Source organism: Primulina tabacum, chromosome 6 (assembly GCF_025594145.1).
Source record: "Primulina tabacum isolate GXHZ01 chromosome 6, ASM2559414v2, whole genome shotgun sequence".
Classification (NCBI taxonomy): Eukaryota; Viridiplantae; Streptophyta; class Magnoliopsida; order Lamiales; family Gesneriaceae; genus Primulina; species Primulina tabacum.
In genome coordinates this window covers 21,775,468-21,794,683 of record NC_134555.1, presented here as the reverse complement: position 1 = coordinate 21,794,683, position 19,216 = coordinate 21,775,468, and the positions used below count along the sequence as shown (strand labels likewise).

General features: G+C 38.9%; 1 long non-coding RNA gene across 1 annotated transcript; it reads right to left on the bottom strand.

Moving 5' to 3' along the window:
• Window positions 1–543: 543 nt before the first annotated feature.
• LOC142548106 (uncharacterized) lies at window positions 544–1,514 on the bottom strand. The gene is made up of 3 exons (XR_012820892.1): window positions 1,435–1,514; window positions 909–1,095; window positions 544–806 (listed from the first exon to the last, which is right to left on the bottom strand). It is a non-coding gene; the product is annotated as an uncharacterized LOC142548106 (long non-coding RNA).
• Between the last annotated feature and the right edge of the window lie 17,702 nt (window positions 1,515–19,216).

Below are 19,216 nucleotides of genomic sequence, written 5' to 3'. Positions count from 1 at the left end.
GTTGAGATAGTGACATGTAGTACATGATTTGTACTTTACTCTTGACATGTATATCGATAGATTACTGTTAAGTTTCCGCATTTATAATTTAAAAAGAAAAAATTTAGTCCCACTTTTCTTAATTGTTATATTTGACATTAATAATGATCAAGACATAAATTAGCGTCCGGGTCCCCATTATGGTCAATTAGGATTGATTGATCCACAGGGCCCATGTATCATATGTTGGACAACTGCTTTGTATAGATTGGGTTCTTCTATTTTTGAAGGTATTTCAGCACGCATAATTGAGTCAAAGTGATCGGGAGTACTCAATTTGTAATTATTTTCAAATATGACCAACATATGAACATGAGGAAGCCCTCTTTTTTTTATACTCAACGACGTACGAATAAGAGCGGACCTTACCCAAAACCCCCTATCCACAATGTCTTTCTTAAACTCTTCAAATTTTGATCTAAATATCCTTGTAATCAATTCTGGTCGGTCTTGTTATCAAATCTGGTCGGTCTTTAGATGATTGATCTAAATATCCTTGTAATGTTTAACATTACATTGTTGATATAATTCCAAATATTGTAGAAGATACTTATGATTTTCACCGATGTTATGAGTTAATTCTTGAATCATTGTAGTTTGTGCGACAAAATCATTATTACCAAGATTAGAATCATCTGGAATTGTTGATATCTCATCTTGTATCCTTCGATAATTTCCACGACAGCGAGCCAATTCCATATTCCTTGCCTCCGCGTTCATGGATCGTCGTCTGTTACGCTGGGCCAACCTCCACTTTTTTTGTTGATCTGTTGAACAATATATGCATATAGTCAGTGTGTTGTGCATCTGGCACACAATAAAAGTATGATTTATAGATCATGTAAATTTTTTTGAACTACATATTATACAATGCTGGTGTGAAGTAGAATTTGAGGAAGTAGAATTCATTCTTCTAATTTGGTAATTTGATCGACGTTGAGCAAGGTAAGATTGTCGTCGTTGTTTGGTCATAGAATGTATTCTTTCACGTTCGTTACGCGTTTGCATTTGTCGCCTTTTGATGATGTAAGAGATGGAGTTTGAATTTGTCATGTCCTACTTAAAATTATAGACCATAGTTAATGAGATTATGAAAATAAGAAAATAATGGTGGAATACATTTCACAAAAACTCAAATGATTATTTTTGCATGTACGTACATGTCATCGTCATCAACTATTTGAGCCTATATTTTTCCTATATATCATAGTTTTTGTATAAATATGAAAGAAATAAAAAAAATTATATATATTAATGCAATTGTATTATTATGTTGATTAATCATGAATGAACTTGATTCTTATAATAGAAATACTTATGTAATTTTTTTTATAATTTTCGACAATATAGTACTAAAATATTTACTTCAAATACGGAGTGAAAAAAATAGAATACCTACGGAGACATTTTTTTTTGATTTATAATGTCATTCTGTATAGAAAAATTGTTATTGGCATTGTATTTTGGTAATTTTTTCTCCCGAAATTGTGGCTTCTATTTTTCAATATTTAGATATTTGCAAGAGAAATATATTATCATTCCATCAAACTCAACATAAAACATAAACTAACATACTGAAATAAAGATGTGAAAGACAAATGCAATGCAGAATCATGAAAAATGGTCCAAATTTAGGGCTCAAATTTTAGAAGATGGTATCGAGTTTTGGTTCACGTTTGAACGCACCGAGAAACGGAAAGAGGTAGCTAGATAGTTTAAATTCATCATAAATTGATTAGAAATTGAACTTTTGTAAATCGAAGATTGGTGAAAATGCTATATTTTGAAGTTGCTAATAAATTCGTATGGAAGATAGAAGAGATGATGCATGTCAAGGAAATGGAAAAAATATTTTGCAAACACGATCAAAGTTTCTTGTTAAGAATATATTTCAATGAAAGAATTGTGGGCGACTTTATTCCAATTTTTAAAATATTAGACGTTTTTCATTTTTTTAGTCTTCTCGAATTCTACAACATGAAAATGAAGAGGCTGAAATGTGGAAACTGAGAAATAGTCTTATGTTTGAAGCTACGCCTATGCAAAGTTTTCTACAAAGAATCGATGCAAAACTGAGATGAAAAAAGTAATAGCTACCTTCTATACAAACATTTTCCACTTATTTTTTTTTTATCATCAAAGGTGTATTTTGACAATTGTTAGTTAGATATAGTCAAACAATAAATAAAGAAAATTGGGAAAAAAACCATAACAAAACAGAGAAAGAGATACAAAACTTTTCAACTTTGATGGGTTTGAGGCGTGGTTCAAGATCGGTTCAAATTGTGAGCGTCGTGAAATCCAGCTAATTGGTTTAGAGTAAATTGACAAAGCTTGCCACCCCGGAAGATTGAGAGTATATAGTTGTAGAGGCCCGTATTTCGTATTTGAAAATTTGCGGAATAATTTAAAATTTTCTTTTTAAATAATTAAAATGTCTCATTCATAAAATATACTGATAAAAAGATTCAATGCTTAAAATAGCAGTGGAAGTAAATATCTGTTTCAAAACAACAACTTAAAATAGTTCATCGTGATAAAAATGAGTTTTCATAAAAATGGTAAATAAACTGATAAATGAGGTCCTCGGGATCCTACTACTGCCGACCCAAGATGGCTCACTGGTCCCCCCCCAGGCCCCGAACTCATCAGTACCTATAACAATCAAGTCTAGTGAGTCTAAAGACTCAGCATGTATATATCGTAGATAACAAGTAAATATATCATAAAATTTCATGCCATGTAACGATATCATAACGTAAAGCGTAACGTCAAAATATCTTGTCATGAGTAATTATAAATACGTGCATAATTAAACTGAAAATCGTAAGTGAAATATTTGCTCGATAGAGCCCTGTCATGAAATAGCATATAATAATTTTCTGTTGAGAATATGTTCTACGCAAGTGGCCCATAACGTGAAATGAATCGTCTGATCAGACTAAACCATAGTATACTGGGCGGTAGAGATCATCACAGCCCTTGGACTGGATATCCGTACCAATACTTGAACATGAACCGGTCAGTGACCACCGGATGAAGTAATAATCCCATGATAAGCTGCAATCCCATGAACGTCAGGTGGCCACAAGCAATATCGCATATATCTCAAAAATAAACATTTTATATTTTTATACACGTAATATAATTAAATATCATGTTTTATTTTACCAATTGGGTTGGATCGTTTCCAGGCTCGCTGCGACCTAATTCTAACATGAAAAACATGCAAATAACTTGACTTGACCAACATATCAAAAATCGAACTAAAAATGAGACTATTACGCCCAACAAACTTAATATTTAACCATGACTCCGTACCAACCCAAACAAACATCGAACCATCATTTAGTCATGATTAAAATACACCTGAAATGATGAAAAATATATACCAAGGGCTGTAATACACGAAAATGGTGCATGGAGGCCAAAATCGTGAAACGCTCTTTCGAGAGTCACTTTTGCTGATTGCTACCGTAAATTCTCGTACAACCTCTAAACTTAACCAAATCACAAACGGCCAAAAACAAGACCTTTGTTGCATGTTTTCTTGATTGCTCGCAAGCGCACGACGTCAAATTATAGTAAAATATACTATTGAGTACAAGTGTCGATCCCACGAGTAGTGTGTATATAAATGTATATTAATGCTTGTGATTAAAATAATCTTGACTTTATTTAGAAAAATCAATTTAAGGATTTGATTTTATGAATGACTAAATTGAAAATGGATTTAAAAATAAATAAATATAGATATATATAACACCAAATTTTAGCAAATAATTTTAGCAAATAACAATGAGATAAAAGATCTAGAGGTCCGATTTCACGCAACTATCCACCATGTGTAATTCTTATTAGTTTTGCTATAAAAGTCCTTTTTATTTATTAGCAAAAAATCATATTATTATCTACTCCCTCTTCCAAGTAATAAGTAGATATTTGTTATCTAAAAATGAGTTGTGACATTCCCATTAACAATTTACAATTAAATAACACAACATGCACTATATTCTCTATAAGCTTCGGTAGCATTATAGGCCTTCCGAACTCTATAAATACCATTGATGTATTTGATCTTTTTCTTGTTTATAATTTCCTCTTCTGAGTGATAAATTGTAAACATATAAATCATTCAAAATATGGCCAATAAATTGAAAGCATTAAGATTAGAACAATACAAATGAACAATATGAAGAACTTAAATAACTTAATTTATAACTTCTAACACATGGTTTCTAGTTTTGTTCCATCATTCCTCTAGAATTAAAACTTAGTTCATAATAACACAATCAAAACAACACAACATAGTTTTAAAATAAGACATAACAAATAAAAAATAAAGAAAAGAAGAACTTAGAATAAGAGTTTGAAGAGCTGATTCCGTTCCCCGAGTTGTACAAAAGATTTCTTCAAAACTTGATGAATTTGATCTTCAATCTTGTAGTAGCCTCCTTCACTCTTTACTTGGCTCCCCAATACCCTAGATGGTAAGAAAATGATGTCTTTTTATAGTCCAGACAAGCTAGAAGTCGTAGCACACCAAATTCTCAGACTTTCACGCGCAGCACACAAAGTTACAGATTTTTCGGATTCTGTTTTTTCGAAGACCGCGGGTGCGGTGAAGAACAGACCGCGGGTGCGCTCCTTCTTCTGGTGTATGAGCGCAGGTGCGCTGCCTGTGTTAGTGCGTGTGCACTAGCTTACCGCGGGTGCGGTATAAAATGTAGCGCGGGTGTGCTGCAACTACTGTATTTTTTTATCTTTTTGTATTTTCCAATTCAACACTTTTAATACTTTACACTCTTATTCTATACTTCCAAACTATAACAAGAAAAACAACAACAAATCAAATAAACTGCTCAAGAATCACATAATTCTAAGTTAAAAACAAGTAATAAAAGTGAAATAAATTACACTTATCAAATTCCCCTAAACTTAGGATTTTGCTAGTCCCGAGCAAAATAAAAACACACAAACAAACAAATCATGAAATATTTTTAAAAGAACTTGGCCTCTAGATAATTAACTAAATCTTCATGCAATCACAAGTTAAATCAATCCAACCAATTTTTCATCCGGATATAATCATGAAATCGGTTAATTTTCTTAACTTCTAATCTCTTCAACTCATGTTTCAAAACATTCTCAATCAATTTCAATTTTTACAAACACAAATCAAGAGGTCTTTTCCGGTAAATGTTGGGTTCAAAGCAATATTCATTCAAGAAAGGAATACCCAATAAATATTTGTTGCAATAAGGTGTGTGTAAAAATGATCAAGATTCGTACTCAATGGAAGTGTTTATCGATTGTCCATAGGCTAAATCCTCCCAATCCCTCTCCACTAGTATATTGGACAACTATGACTAGGTTAATAGGATTTTCAATGGTTGTAATGTTAGGCCTTGGTTTATAGTTACAAATGAAGATTAGGAATTTAAATAAGGGAGTAAATTGAATTTTTTATCTCTTTTGCATACTCTACTTTTTCTTTTATCTCCAGTTTTTATTCATTTAATATCTTTTTCTCCCCTTTTTCTCCAACTTCTTCAATCAAACATCTTTCATCATTTTTCTTTTCTTTTCTTTTGTAGGAGAATATCACTTTCTTTAATCTTTTGAATTCTTACTCCCTTGAGAAGGTAAGAAATAATTGTATAAGATATTCAAAGGGTTCGTAAATGTGGGCTACTTGAAAGGATATCAAATGGGGGTCTTTTACACATATTAACGTGTGTAATTCGAATTCATATAAGCTCAAAGAGGTGACAAATGATAAATTATTTTTAATTGGTAGCTTGAAAGGCTCAATCGATAAAAAAAATCACCTAAATCATTCCTAAATCATAGTTTGTCCGTATTTCGCCTCGAGTGTTGTTTGGATAGTTCTAGACAAAATCTCAATTCACTAACACAAAGTAGAATCTAATCATCGTGAAAAGTGATGTTTCAATGCATCAAACAAATACATATATTCAAAAGAAAAGTGCTTGACTTCCAAGAAATTTCAAGAACACAATTCTTTTCTCATATAGGCTCAAGAGGGCATCAAATGAATCTTATGAACAATATAAATAGGCCCAAATAAAATCAAAGATTGCCTCAATCATATATGTGTTTACAAAAAAATTATTTCAATGTCAAATGAAAATCACAAAGTTTTATAGAAATTATAAGTTTCAAATTTACCAAATCTGATGATTGTTCTCTAAATTTTTCAAATTGATTGATGAACATTAATGAAATGCATGACCTTTCTTCTCAATACACAAATTTTGTTCATCATTGGCCAATTCAAAAATTTTCATGACTAAGACACTACAAACACACAAGCAAATAACTCACAAGAATAAATAAAATACTCAAATAAAAATAAATAAAATGAACAACACACAAAATAAAATAACACATAAAATAAAATAATAACAAATACATCTCCCCCAAACTTAAATTTGTGCATCGTCCTCGATGTAAATGATCATGAAAATTAGAGGAATACACATACCTCGGGCAACGACCGTCAGTGGTCATGGCCATCCTCATCATTTGCGCCTTCTTGTGGTGGGTGGTACTCCGACGGATAGTATTTCGAATTGAAGGAGAATTTTTGAGAACTGTTCCTCGTTGATGCTTAATTTCTGCCCCTTTCTGTTTTTAAAATCATCAACCGCAGGTGCGGTCTAGAACATACCGCGGGTGCGGTGTAGCTACTGGAAATTTTTGAATGTTCGACCTTCAGTTACCGCTAGTGCGGTAAATATTCTACCACGGGTGCGATAAAGGTTCTGGAAAAATATTGCAGGTGCGCTCCATAAACTACCGCGGGTGCGGTATGGCTACTGGAATTTTTAATTTTCTGTCTTTAAACTACTGCAGGAGCGATACATTTGCAGCGTGGGTGCAGTCTTAGAAATTGTTTTCTCCTCCAATTTTTATCCTGAAAAACACAATTGAGATTCATAAGATTTGGGGGAAATACAAGAACACATTATACCAAAAATACAAAACCTAAAATAAGAATACAAGAGTAACAGCAAAACCGAAAACGAAATGCAATAAAGAAACCAAAAATTTGGGTTGCCTCCCAAAAAGCGCTTGGTTTAACGTCGTCAGCCTGACTATACCAATCTTGTTCATGGTGGGTCATGTGATCCCTTTAATGACTTGATTTCCACCCTCTGACCTTCAACCTCCATGGTTAATTTTTCTTGCTTCAAGTCAATGACGGCGCCAGCAGTAGCCAAGAAAGGTCTTCCTAGAATAATACGAACATTCTGACTGTTCTCCATGTGAAGCACCACGAAATTTGCTGGAAGTCTCAATTTATCAATCTTAAGTTCAACATCTTCCACAATGCCCAATGGTGTCCTGATTGATTTATCTGCCATTTGTAAACTTAGGTTCTGTGGGCTTCATCATGCTCAATCCAAGTTTCTCGTAGAGAGAACTTGGCATTATATTTACGATCGCTCCTGAGTCACATATAGCTTTTTCCACTAACTGACCCCCTATTTCACATGGTACAACGAATTCCCCGGGGTCTTGCAGCTTCCGAAGAAGATCTCCTTGCCTCCCCTTATCATCTCCTCCAATAAAAGCCACCTCTTTCTGTTCTACAGACTGAATGTTAGAGTGTAGGTTTATAAGAGCCTAAAAATCCGTACTTGGAAATTTGCGGAAAATTTAAAATTTTTCTTTTTAAAATAATTAAAATACCTCAATCATACAAATAAACTGATCAATAAAGTTTAATGTTCAATGTGGCAGCGGAAGAATTAACACTCCGAACCAACCCGAACCAACACTGAACCGTCATGTAGTCATGATTAAAATAGGCCTAAAATGATAAAATAATGCTCCTAAAATGGTGAGGGCCGAAATCTAGGTGAATGGAGGCAAAAACATGAAACGCTCTTTCGAGAGTCAATTTGGCACATCGCACCGTAAATTCTCGTACGACCTCACAAATGATCCGAATGACGAACGGTCGAAGACATGACCTTCCCAACTCAATGAGGCACTGTCCAGTCTAAGGCCATAGGCTAAAAGCCCACCAAGAACTCAAACGAACCTCCGAACCGACACAGCGAGTTGCTGTCAAAAATACAGCAACCGTGCTTTGGTTTGCTTGCGTTGTTTGCGAGGCTAATGGCCATTGGGGATTGAACCACCAACCAAAACCTCTTACCAACGTCCCATGAAATGATTCGAACCATGGCTAAGGGCTTTAGACCAGCCACAATTCGGAATATTCCAGCAACAATCGAAAAGATTCACCCGAGAGCACCTTTGCATGCGCGTGTGGTGTTTTGCTTTGCTTGCTGTCTCGTGTCGTTCCAGTGGCCATTTGATTGACCATGGCACGACCTAGACATCTAGGGCTATGGTATGAACCGTGGCTAAGGGCCATAGGCCAACCAAGATCCACACCAAACCACCAAAACCGAAACTCATTTGCTGTACCAAGTAAGGGCCGAAATGGGGAAAGGGGCTGTTCTTGCGTTTGATTTAAAAACCGATGCACCATGGACCAAGCCACCAAAAGGGAGACTTAGTCACATCTTAGACATGCTAGGGAAGTGATCTAACCATGGCTATAGGCCCTTGGGGCAGCCAAGATCAGATCCTTTCTCCTTTGACAGCACACACAGAATTTCGAAACATAAATGGCAAGGAAGAGAAGCTGCTGTTATTTTCGATTTCTGTCATGCATGGGGTTTGTTTGAATGGACCATCACAGTCTTGACACACCCTAGTATGTGTATAGATGTAGCCTAGTGAGCCTGGAATCGAACCATCCACCTGAAACCACAAAACTTGAGAAAACCGTGAAGCTGCCATGAAAGTCGAAAAAAAAATCTGCACATGCATTTCGAAAAGGCTTGAGGTATATTTCGGTTTTCTTGTATAAAATCATGTACAAGTGATGTTTAAAAATAATAGTAGGACTTGATTGAAGAGCAAGAAAGATTATATGCATGCCTGGTTTCGTTTTGAAAAAAAACGAACGAAACGACGACGACGCGGCGCGGAGGAGTGGTGCGATCTAGCTTTCTTGTCTACCTTGCTCGATTTCTCTCCTCTTAAAAGCTATGAACCACACGATTTTTTTCTTCTCACATACACTCTGAATTCGGTGGAGAGGGGACGATAATATTGGTTAGGGGAGTGAGGGAGTGGTTGCCATATAATGGGGAACAAGCAAGACCAAGTCTACTAGTTTTGAAATTTGAATTATGGTTGCTATCAAATGATGTGTTGGATGATTCTAGAATGCAAGTGGCCGAACATGCAAGGCTAGGACTAGGTTAGGATAATGCTCAATAATTAATTAATTAAGGTGGACTAATAATAAAAGAAAGATTAGCATGTTAATCACGAGAAAGAATGGGTCAAAAGGGTTATGAGTTGGCATGGTAATGCTCTAGCAATTAGGGGTGGCCGAAATCTTCACTATAAAAGGAAGGGGAAATGTTGACTATCTAGTAAATTAATAACCCTTAAAAGCCTCACTAATCCTTTAATTAATTTAGTGAATTAAACCCTTAATTATTGGAACTTAAATGAATTATTTCCTACTCACCTCAAGTAATTAAATTAAATCCCCAAACCTCCTTATTAACTTAAATGAACTTACTTGCTAGCTAAAATAAATTCTGGAAATGTTTCTTGAATCTTAAATTTTATCTCAAAACTCCAACTCCAGTCCGGCCTCACTGAAATAACTGAAATAGTAAAAATCAAACTACTGCATGAACTAATAAAATAATTAACTTTAAATACTCATGCAACAAAAAAATCATTTTTAATTTAAATACTAGAATTATGCATGGTTTATACGTAGTCTAAGTTACGGGTTCTACAATCCTTCCCCCCTTAAAAGAAATTTCGTCCTCGAAATTAAAACTCACCGAATAACTTGGGATAACGATCTCTCATCTCCGACTCAGACTCCCATGTAGCTTCCTCCTCTGAATGGTTGAGCCATCTGACTTTGACTCGCTTAACCAGCTTGTTCCGATGCTTCTTCTCCTGCCTGTCTAGGATCTGCACTGGTCTCTCCTCATAAGATAATTTCGGAGTAAGCTGCAACGGCTCGAAGTTCAAGACATGCGAAGGATTCACCATGTACTTCCTTAGCATAGAGACGTGAAAGACATTGTGAACTCCGGCCAGATTCGGAGGAAGAGCCACACGATAAGCTAGCGTCCCAACTCTGTCAAGGATTTCAAATGGTACAATGAATCTCGGACTGAGCTTCCCTTTCTTGCCAAATCTCATGACACCCTTCATAGGTGCCACCTTCACAAAGACATGGTCGCCGATAGCAAACTCTAAATCTCTCCTCCTCTGATCTGCATAACTCTTCTGTCGACTCTGCAGTCCTCATTCTCTCACGGATCCGGGCTACTACGTCGACAGTCTGCTGAATAATCTCTGGACCCAACTCTCCTCTCTCTCCTACTTCATCCCAATGCACAGGTAATCTACACTTGCGGCCATATAGTGCTTCATACGGAGCCATACCAATGGAAGACTGGAATCTGTTGTTGTAGGTGAACTCTACCAATGGCAAGTTCGACTCCCAACTCCCAGAGAAATCAATGACGCAAGCACGGAGAAGATCCTCCAAAATCTGAATGACTCGCTCTGACTGCCCATCTGTCTGCGGATGGAAAGCTGTGCTAAACAGCAACTTCGTACCCATAGTCGAATGTAAACTCTTCCAAAATGAGGAAGTGAATCTGGGATCTCTGTCAGATACGATAGATACTGGAATACCATGAAGTCGGACTATCTCTCGGATATACAACTCCGCATACTGAACCATGGTGAAAGTCGTCTTAATAGGCAAGAAGTGCGCTGATTTGGTAAGACGATCTACAATCACCCAGATGGCATTCGATCCTCTGGCTGACCTCGGCAAACCGGTCACAAAATCCATGGTGACATTCTTCCACTTCCACTCGGGAATAGGAAGAGGCTTGAGCAAACCTGCTGGTCTCTGATGCTCGGCCTTCACCAACTGGCAAGTCAGACACTCGGATACAAATCGTCTGATGTCTTTCTTCATCCCTGGCCACCAATACAATAGCTGCAGATCCTTGTACATCTTCGTACTCCCTGGATGAATAGAGTACGGCGACGTATGGGCTTCTGATAGAATATCTGCTCGGATAGAATCACTGCTAGGAACACATATCCTGTCTCGGTACCTCACAATACCATCACTGACTGAATACAAGACACTGCCCTTGGCCTCTTCTCTCTGCTTCCACTTGGCCAACTGCTCATCTGCTGACTGACCACTGCGAATACGGTCCAATAGGGAAGACTGAATGGTCAAGGTAGATAGACGGGGAACCCTACCTTGAGGATAAGTCTCAAGATCAAACCTCTGCATCTCAATCTGAAGAGGTCTCGACACTGTCAAATGAGCCATCACTGCGACTTTTCTGCTCAATGCATCCGCAACTACATTAGCTTTACCCGGGTGGTAGCTAATGTCACAGTCATAATCCTTCACAAGCTCCAACCAACGCCTCTGACGCATGTTCAGCTCCTTCTGCGTAAAGAAATACTTGAGGCTCTTGTGGTCGGTAAAGATCTGGCACTTCTCTCCATACAGATAATGCCTCCAAATCTTCAAGGCAAAAACTACTGCGGCCAACTCTAGATCATGGGTAGGGTAGTTCTTGTCATGAGTCTTCAACTGTCTGGAAGCATATGCTATCACATTCCCATGCTGCATCAATACGGCGCCAAGACCGAGCTTCGAAGCATCGGTATACAGAACAAACTCACTGGACCCTGACGGAACGACCAAAACTGGTGCTGAGATAAGAGCTTGCTTCAAAGTATCGAAGCTCTTCTGACACTCCTCGCTCCAAACAAATTTCACATTCTTCTTTGTCAGTGCTGTGAGTGGAACTGCAATCGAAGAGGATCCCTTAATGAACTTCCGATAATATCCTGCTAAGCCAAGAAAACTGCGGATCTTTGATGCATTCTGCGGCACCCAATCTCTGACTGCTGCAACTTTCGCTGGGTCTACCTCAATGCCACTGCTGGAAACAATGTGGCCTAAGAACGCCACCTTCTCTAACCAGAATTTGCATTTACTGAACTTTGCGAATAATTTGTGTTTCTGCAAGGTCTGCAACACTGTGGTCAGATGCCTGCTGTGATCCTCTCGATTCTTGGAGTAGACGAGAATGTCATCTATGAACACTATCACAAACTGGTCGAGGTATGACTTAAATACGCGATTCATGAGATCCATGAAAATCGCTGGCGCATTCGTCAAACCGAACGGCATCACAAGAAACTCGTAGTGACCATAACGAGTCCTGAAAGCTGTCTTTGAAACATCAGCATCTCTCACCTTCAACTGGTGATACCCGGAACGCAGATCAATCTTGCAGAAAATTGAAGCTCCCTGCAACTGGTCAAACAGATCCTCAATCCTCGAAAGTGGGTATTTATTCTTCACTGTAACCTTGTTCAACTCCCGATAGTCAATACAAAGCCTCATCGTGCCATCTTTCTTCTTAACAAACAAGACTGGCGCGCCCCAAGGTGAGAAACTAGGGCGAATGAACTCCTTGTCAAGAAGTTCCTGAATCTGCTTCTTAAGCTCTGCCATCTCTGTCGGTGCAAGTCGGTACGGTGTTTTTGAGATCGGAGCTGTACCTGGCATAAGCTCGATGGAAAACTCCACCTCTCTCTCAGGTGGCATACCAGAGACGTCCTCAGGAAAAACGTCTAAGAAGTCTCTAACGATCGGAACATCTGAGGTTGACTGAGTGGGCGCCTCGGGGATAGATACAAAGGTTGCTAGAAACGTCCGACACCCTCTATGCATGAGATTCCTAGCCTGAACATATGGAATAATACGTGGTAGAGGAAAGTACCTGTCTGGCTCAAATAAGAACTGCGTCATTCCAGGCGGTCGGACTAGAACAGATCTCCGCTGGAAGTCAATCAAAACTCTGTTCCGCAGTAGCCAATCCAATAATGTCAAACTCTGGCATCGGCAGTACGATCAGATCCGCATAAACAAGGTTGCCATGGAGCTCAAGATCTATGTCTCGGATCACACTGGTGGCTGCCATCTCCTTGCCAGACGGCAGTACTACGGAATAGGCTATATCTAGCCCAATGGTCTTAACTTTGAGAAAATTAGCAAAGACCTCTGAAATGAATGAGTGAGTGGCCCCTGAATCTACCAAGGCCTTCGTAGCGAAACCGGATATAAAAATTCTCCCTGAAAGATCGGAACTCTAAGTTGAACCCAATAGTTACAAAGACTAAACTTATAGACATGCAAATGTTGAAGTTCTTCTAACTAAAATTTCCAAAATATTACAAAGTAGGGCATGCAATCCTATCGCAATTCTATGTTCAAAATATTAACCCAAAACATTAAGCTCCAAATGCAGACTCAAAGCTTAAGGTACCTGTCATCAGCATAGTATCGGGGTTCGTCTCCGTCGCATGGAGAGCAAACACTCTGCCCTGGGTAGGCAGGTTCCTCTGAGGGCACTGCAGAAATAAGTGGTCTGGACTACCACACCTATAACACTTTCCTGAGCCGTACAAACATGCTCCAGGATGGCGAAGTGAACACTTAGGACAAACTGGGCGCTCAGGAGCCCTCGGGGCTGGGCGTCCCCGCTGCTGCTGGCCTCTGTTTCTAGGCGGTCCGTGAAAAGGCCTCTTGTTCTGCTGCTGATGCTGCTGAGGAGGAGGGCGGTGCGGTACCTGGGCTGGTCGCTTTCCCAAGCGATCTCTCTCGATGTCACACCGATCCTGCTCTGCGGCTAGGGCTTTGGAGATAGCGACCTCATAAGAAGTAGGGTCCGACACCCTAACATCATGGCGCAAGATCGTTTGCAATCAAGGGTACAAAATGACAACCCCTCTCGAACTTACAGATGAACTCCGTAACAGTCATATCTCCTTGCCTCAAGCTCATAAACTAAGTGGTCAACCTGGTGCGCACTTCCTCAGCAAAGTATTTGGAGTAGAACACCTCCGTGAAGCGTACCCAACTCAGCGTAGCCATGTTCAGGGCTACCGATGCTCCTTCCCACCATAAGCGGGCATCTCCTCCGAATAAGTATGTGGCACATCGGACTCTGTCTGCATCTTCAAGCTCCATGAACTCGAAGATAACCTCGAGGGACTTGATCCAGCCCTCAGCAATCATGGGGTCAGACGTCCCAGAAAACTCTTTCGGACAGCATCTTCATGAATCTTTCGTAGACAGCCTCGGGCCCCGTCGGCCTGGTCGCCACAGCATGGTTCCCCGCAAACTGTGCGAAGAACTGAGTCATCCCATCTAACATCTGGGCATTCATGTCCGGTGGAGGTGGAGGTGGTAAGTCTCTCTCCTGCCTCGGCTCCTCTGTGTCCTCTCGGCGAGGCTCATCCTCAGTAGGGCGCTCAAGGGTGCGTCTAGGGGGCATACTGTTCCATACATAACCCATATGTAACTAACATGCATAATCTCATAATTTATTTAATTTTAAATACTGAACAAATAAAATGAATCTGGACATAAAATGCTTCATGAAATCATGCCGTTAAGAAAATAATTCATGCTTTAAAGAAAATGCGTAAATATAAACTTACAGACCGAAGACGTGACTACATGAGCTTCTCGTGGTCAGTAGTAGTACAACCCTATACAGAACCACCGTCTGATACCATCTATAAGAGCCTAAAAATCCGTACTTGAAAATTTGCGGAAAATTTAAAATTTTTCTTTTTAAAATAATTAAAATACCTCAATCATAAAATAAACTGATCAATAAAGTTTGATGTTCAATGTGGCAGCGGAAGAATTAACATTTTTGAAATAACAGTAAAAAGTTTTTCCAACAATAATTAAAATGTTTTTGCCATCAATTAAAAATAAATGCTGAACTGAGGTCATCGGGCCTACTACTGCCTACTCGAGCATGCTCACTGGTCCCCGCCCTCGGCTCCGGCATCATCAGAACCTACAACAATCAAGTCTAGTGAGTCTAAAGACTCAACATGCATATATCGTAAATAACGAGTAAATACTATAGTAAAATTTCATGGAATAAAAATGTCATGTCATGAGGCATAACGTAAAAGTGTCGTGTTATGATTAATTATAATACGTGCATAACTGAACTGAAAATATCATCGTAAAAATGTTTGCTCCCTGGAGCCCTGTACTGAAATAGCCTGTAATAATTTTCCTGGTGAGATTATGGTATACGCAAGTGGCCCCTGCACTGAAACTGACCGGTAACTTGCGACCGGATAATAAAATGCTCCCATAACCGGTAACTGGCGACCGGGTAAAATAGTAAACGTCTGATTACCGGGTAAAATATTAAACGTCTGATCAGACTGTAGCCACAGTATACTGGGTGAAACAAACTCAACTGACCGGTAACTGGCGACCGGATTTAGCAATAATCCCATTATAGTGTAATGGCCACAAGCAATATCGCATAATCTCAAAAATGAACATTTTATATATTTATGCACGTAATATAATTAAATGACACAATTAAATATCCTGAAATAATTTACTTCTTGGATTGGATCGCTCCCAGGCTCGCTGCAACCTAAATATGTCATGAAAAATATGCAATAGATTTATGGAACCAAACTATGCAATAACATTCTAAAATGTGACAATTATGCATACCGACTTCGTATTTAATCATGACTCCGAACCAACCCGAACCAACACTGAACCGTCATGTAGTCATGATTAAAATAGGCCTAAAATGATAAAATAATGCTCCTAAAATGGTGAGGGCCGAAATCTAGGTGAATGGAGGCAAAAACATGAAACGCTCTTTCGAGAGTCAATTTGGCACATCGCACCGTAAATTCTCGTACGACCTCAAAAATGATCCGAATGACGAACGGTCGAAGACATGACCTTCCCAAATCAATGAGGCACTGTCCAATCCAAGGCCATAGGCTAAAAGCCCACCAAGAACTCAAACAAACCTCCGAACCGACACAGCAAGTTGCTGTCCAAAAATACAGCAACCGTGCTTTGGTTTGCTTGCATCGTTTGCGAGGCTAATGGCCATTGGGGCTTGAACCACTGACCAACACCTCTTACCAACGTCCCAAGGAATGATTCGAACCATGGCTAAGGGCTTTATACCAGCCACAATTCGGAATATTCCAGGCAACAATCGAAAAGATTCACCCGAGAGCACCTTTGCAAGCGCGTGTGGTGTTTTGCTTTGCTTGCTGTCTCGTGTCGTTCCAGTGGCCATTTGATTGACCATGGCACGACCTAGACATCTAGGGGTATGGTATGAACCATGGCTAAGGGCCATAGGCCAACCAAGATCCACACCAAACCACCAAAACCGAAACTCATATGCTGTACCATGGAAGGGCCGAAATGGGGAAGGGGCTGTTCTTGCGTTTGATTTAAAAACCGATGCACCATGGACCAAGCCACCAAAAGGGCGACTTAGTCACGTCTTAGACATGCTAGGGAAGTGATCTAACCATGGCTATAGTCCCTTGGGACAGCCAAGATCAGATCCTTTCTCCTTTGACAGCACACACAGAATTTCGAAACATAAATGGCAAGGAAGAGAAGCTGCTGTTATTTTCGATTTCTGTCATGCATGGGGTTTGTTTGAATGGACCATCATAGTCTTTACACACTCTTGTATGTGTCTAGATGTAGCCTAGTGAGCCTGGAATCGAACCATCCACCTGAAACCACAAAACTTGAGAAAACCGTGAAGCTGCCATGAAAGTCGAAAAAAAATATGCACTTGCATTTCGAAAAGGCTTGAGGTATATTTCGGTTTTCTTGTATAAAATCATGTACAAGTGATGTTTAAAAATAATAGTAGGACTTGATTGAAGAGCAAGAAAGATTATATGCATGCCTGGTTTTGTTTTGAAAAAAAACGAACGAAACGACGACGACGCGGCGCGGAGGAGTGGTGCGATCTAGCTTTCTTGTCTACCTTGCTCGATTTCTCTCCTCTTAAAAGCTATGAACCTCACGATTTTTTTCTTCTCACATACACTCTGAATTCGGTGGAGAGGGGACGATAATATTGGTTAGGGGAGTGAGGGAGTGGTTGCCATATAATGGGGAACAAGCAAGACCAAGTCTACTAGTTTTGAAATTTGAATTATGGTTGCTATCAAATGATATGTTGGATGATTCTAGAATGCAAGTGGCCGAACATGCAAGGCTAGGACTAGGTTAGGATAATGCTCAATAATTAATTAATTAAGGTGGACTATTAATAAAAGAAAGATTAGCATGTTAATCACCAAAAAGAATGGGTCAAAAGGGTGACGAGTTGGCATGGTAATGCTCTAGCAATTAGGGGTGGCCGAAATCTTCACTATAAAAGGAAGGGGAAATGTTGATTATCTAGTAAATTAATAACCCTTAAAAGCCTCACTAATCCTTTAATTAATTTAGTGAATTAAACCCTTAATTATTGGAACTTAAATGAACTTATTTCCTACTCACCTCAAGTAATTAAATTAAATCCCCAAACCTCCTTATTAACTTAAATGAACTTACTTGCTAGCTAAAATAAATTCTGGAAATGTTTCTTGAATCTTAAATTTTATCTCAAAACTCCAACTCCAGTCCGGCCTCACTGAAATAACTGAAATGGTAAAAATCAAACTACTGCATAAAATAATAAAATAATTAACTTTAAATACTCATGCAACAAAAAAATCATTTTTAATTTAAATACTAGAATTATGCATGGTTTATACGTAGTCTAAGTTACGGGATCTACAAGGTTCTTGAGATCTTCAAGACCTTTTTTCTTTTGAAACTCAGCTTTGAATTGTAAAAATCTTTGGGGATAGGGAAGTAAAGAAATATCAATGCATTGATCAAAATCATAACTCTTACTTTTCTTACCTCGATTTCCTTTGCTTGGAGTCGGCATATCTTCCCACCTGGGTTTATGATCCACTTTTTTCTCTTCTACTTCTATTATTTCAACCCCCTCATGTTGTATGAAAACCTGCATTCACTTCTTTCATATTTGGATCTGCAGTTCTTGGTAATGCACCTGATGATTGAGACGTGAGTTGCTTCGTTATTTGCCCAACTTGCGACTCCAGGATTTTCAAAGAAGCACCAATATTCGCCATGTGTGTCTCAAGGTTGTCAAGTCTAGACTCAGTCCTAGCCATTCTCTTGCCAGATTCAGCAACAAATGTTCCAACCAAATCCTCAAATGATGGTTTCCCTTCCCCATTTGATGTATTGAACCCAGGTGGAGGATTCAACACATTCTTATTATTAGCATATGAAAAATTCTCATCATTTCTCAAACCAGGATGATAAGTGTTAGGGGGAGGGTTACCTCGATATCCTCCGTAGCCACCAAAATTCCTATTGTTGATATAATGAGCCTCATCAGGAATATGTGGTTCTTCAATAACAATCGATGCATTTTCAATCTCTGCTGTACTAGCCTTATTCATAGCTGCAATTTGAGTTGTTAAAGCTGAAACTTGAGTGGTGAGTGATGTAATAGGAGCGATGGCATAAATTCTAGCTGGTTTCTTTACTCCTGACCTCTCAGACGGCCACTGATAACTGTTAATGGTCATCTGTTCAAGCAAATCATATGCCTGATCAGGTGATTTGGCAAATATCGTGCCACCAGCTGCTGCATCCACAGTGCCTCTTGTTTGTCCATTCAAACCATTGTAAAACAATTCAATCTGTACCCAATCTTCAAAACCATGGTTTGGACACCTCCTCAACAATTCCTTATACTGTTCCCATGCCTCATATAATTGCTCAAAGTCAGTCTGCCTAAAAGTACTTATCTCAATTTTCAACTGTGCAGACTTCGCAGGTGGAAAATATTTAGCAAGGAATTTGGTTGCTAACTCCTGCCATGTAGTGATACTCCCCAAAGGAAGCGATTGGAGCCATCCTCTTGCTTGGTCCCTAAGAGAAAAAGAAAACAAACGCAATCGAATTATATCATCAGAAACACCATTTATTTTTACCGTGTCAGTGATTTCAAGGAATGTTCTGAGATGTAGATGAGGATCTGCGGTAGCTGCTCCCCCAAACTGATTTTGTTGAACCATGTTTATTAATGCAGGCTTGAGTTCAAAGTTGTTTGCATTAATAGTCCCTCGTGCT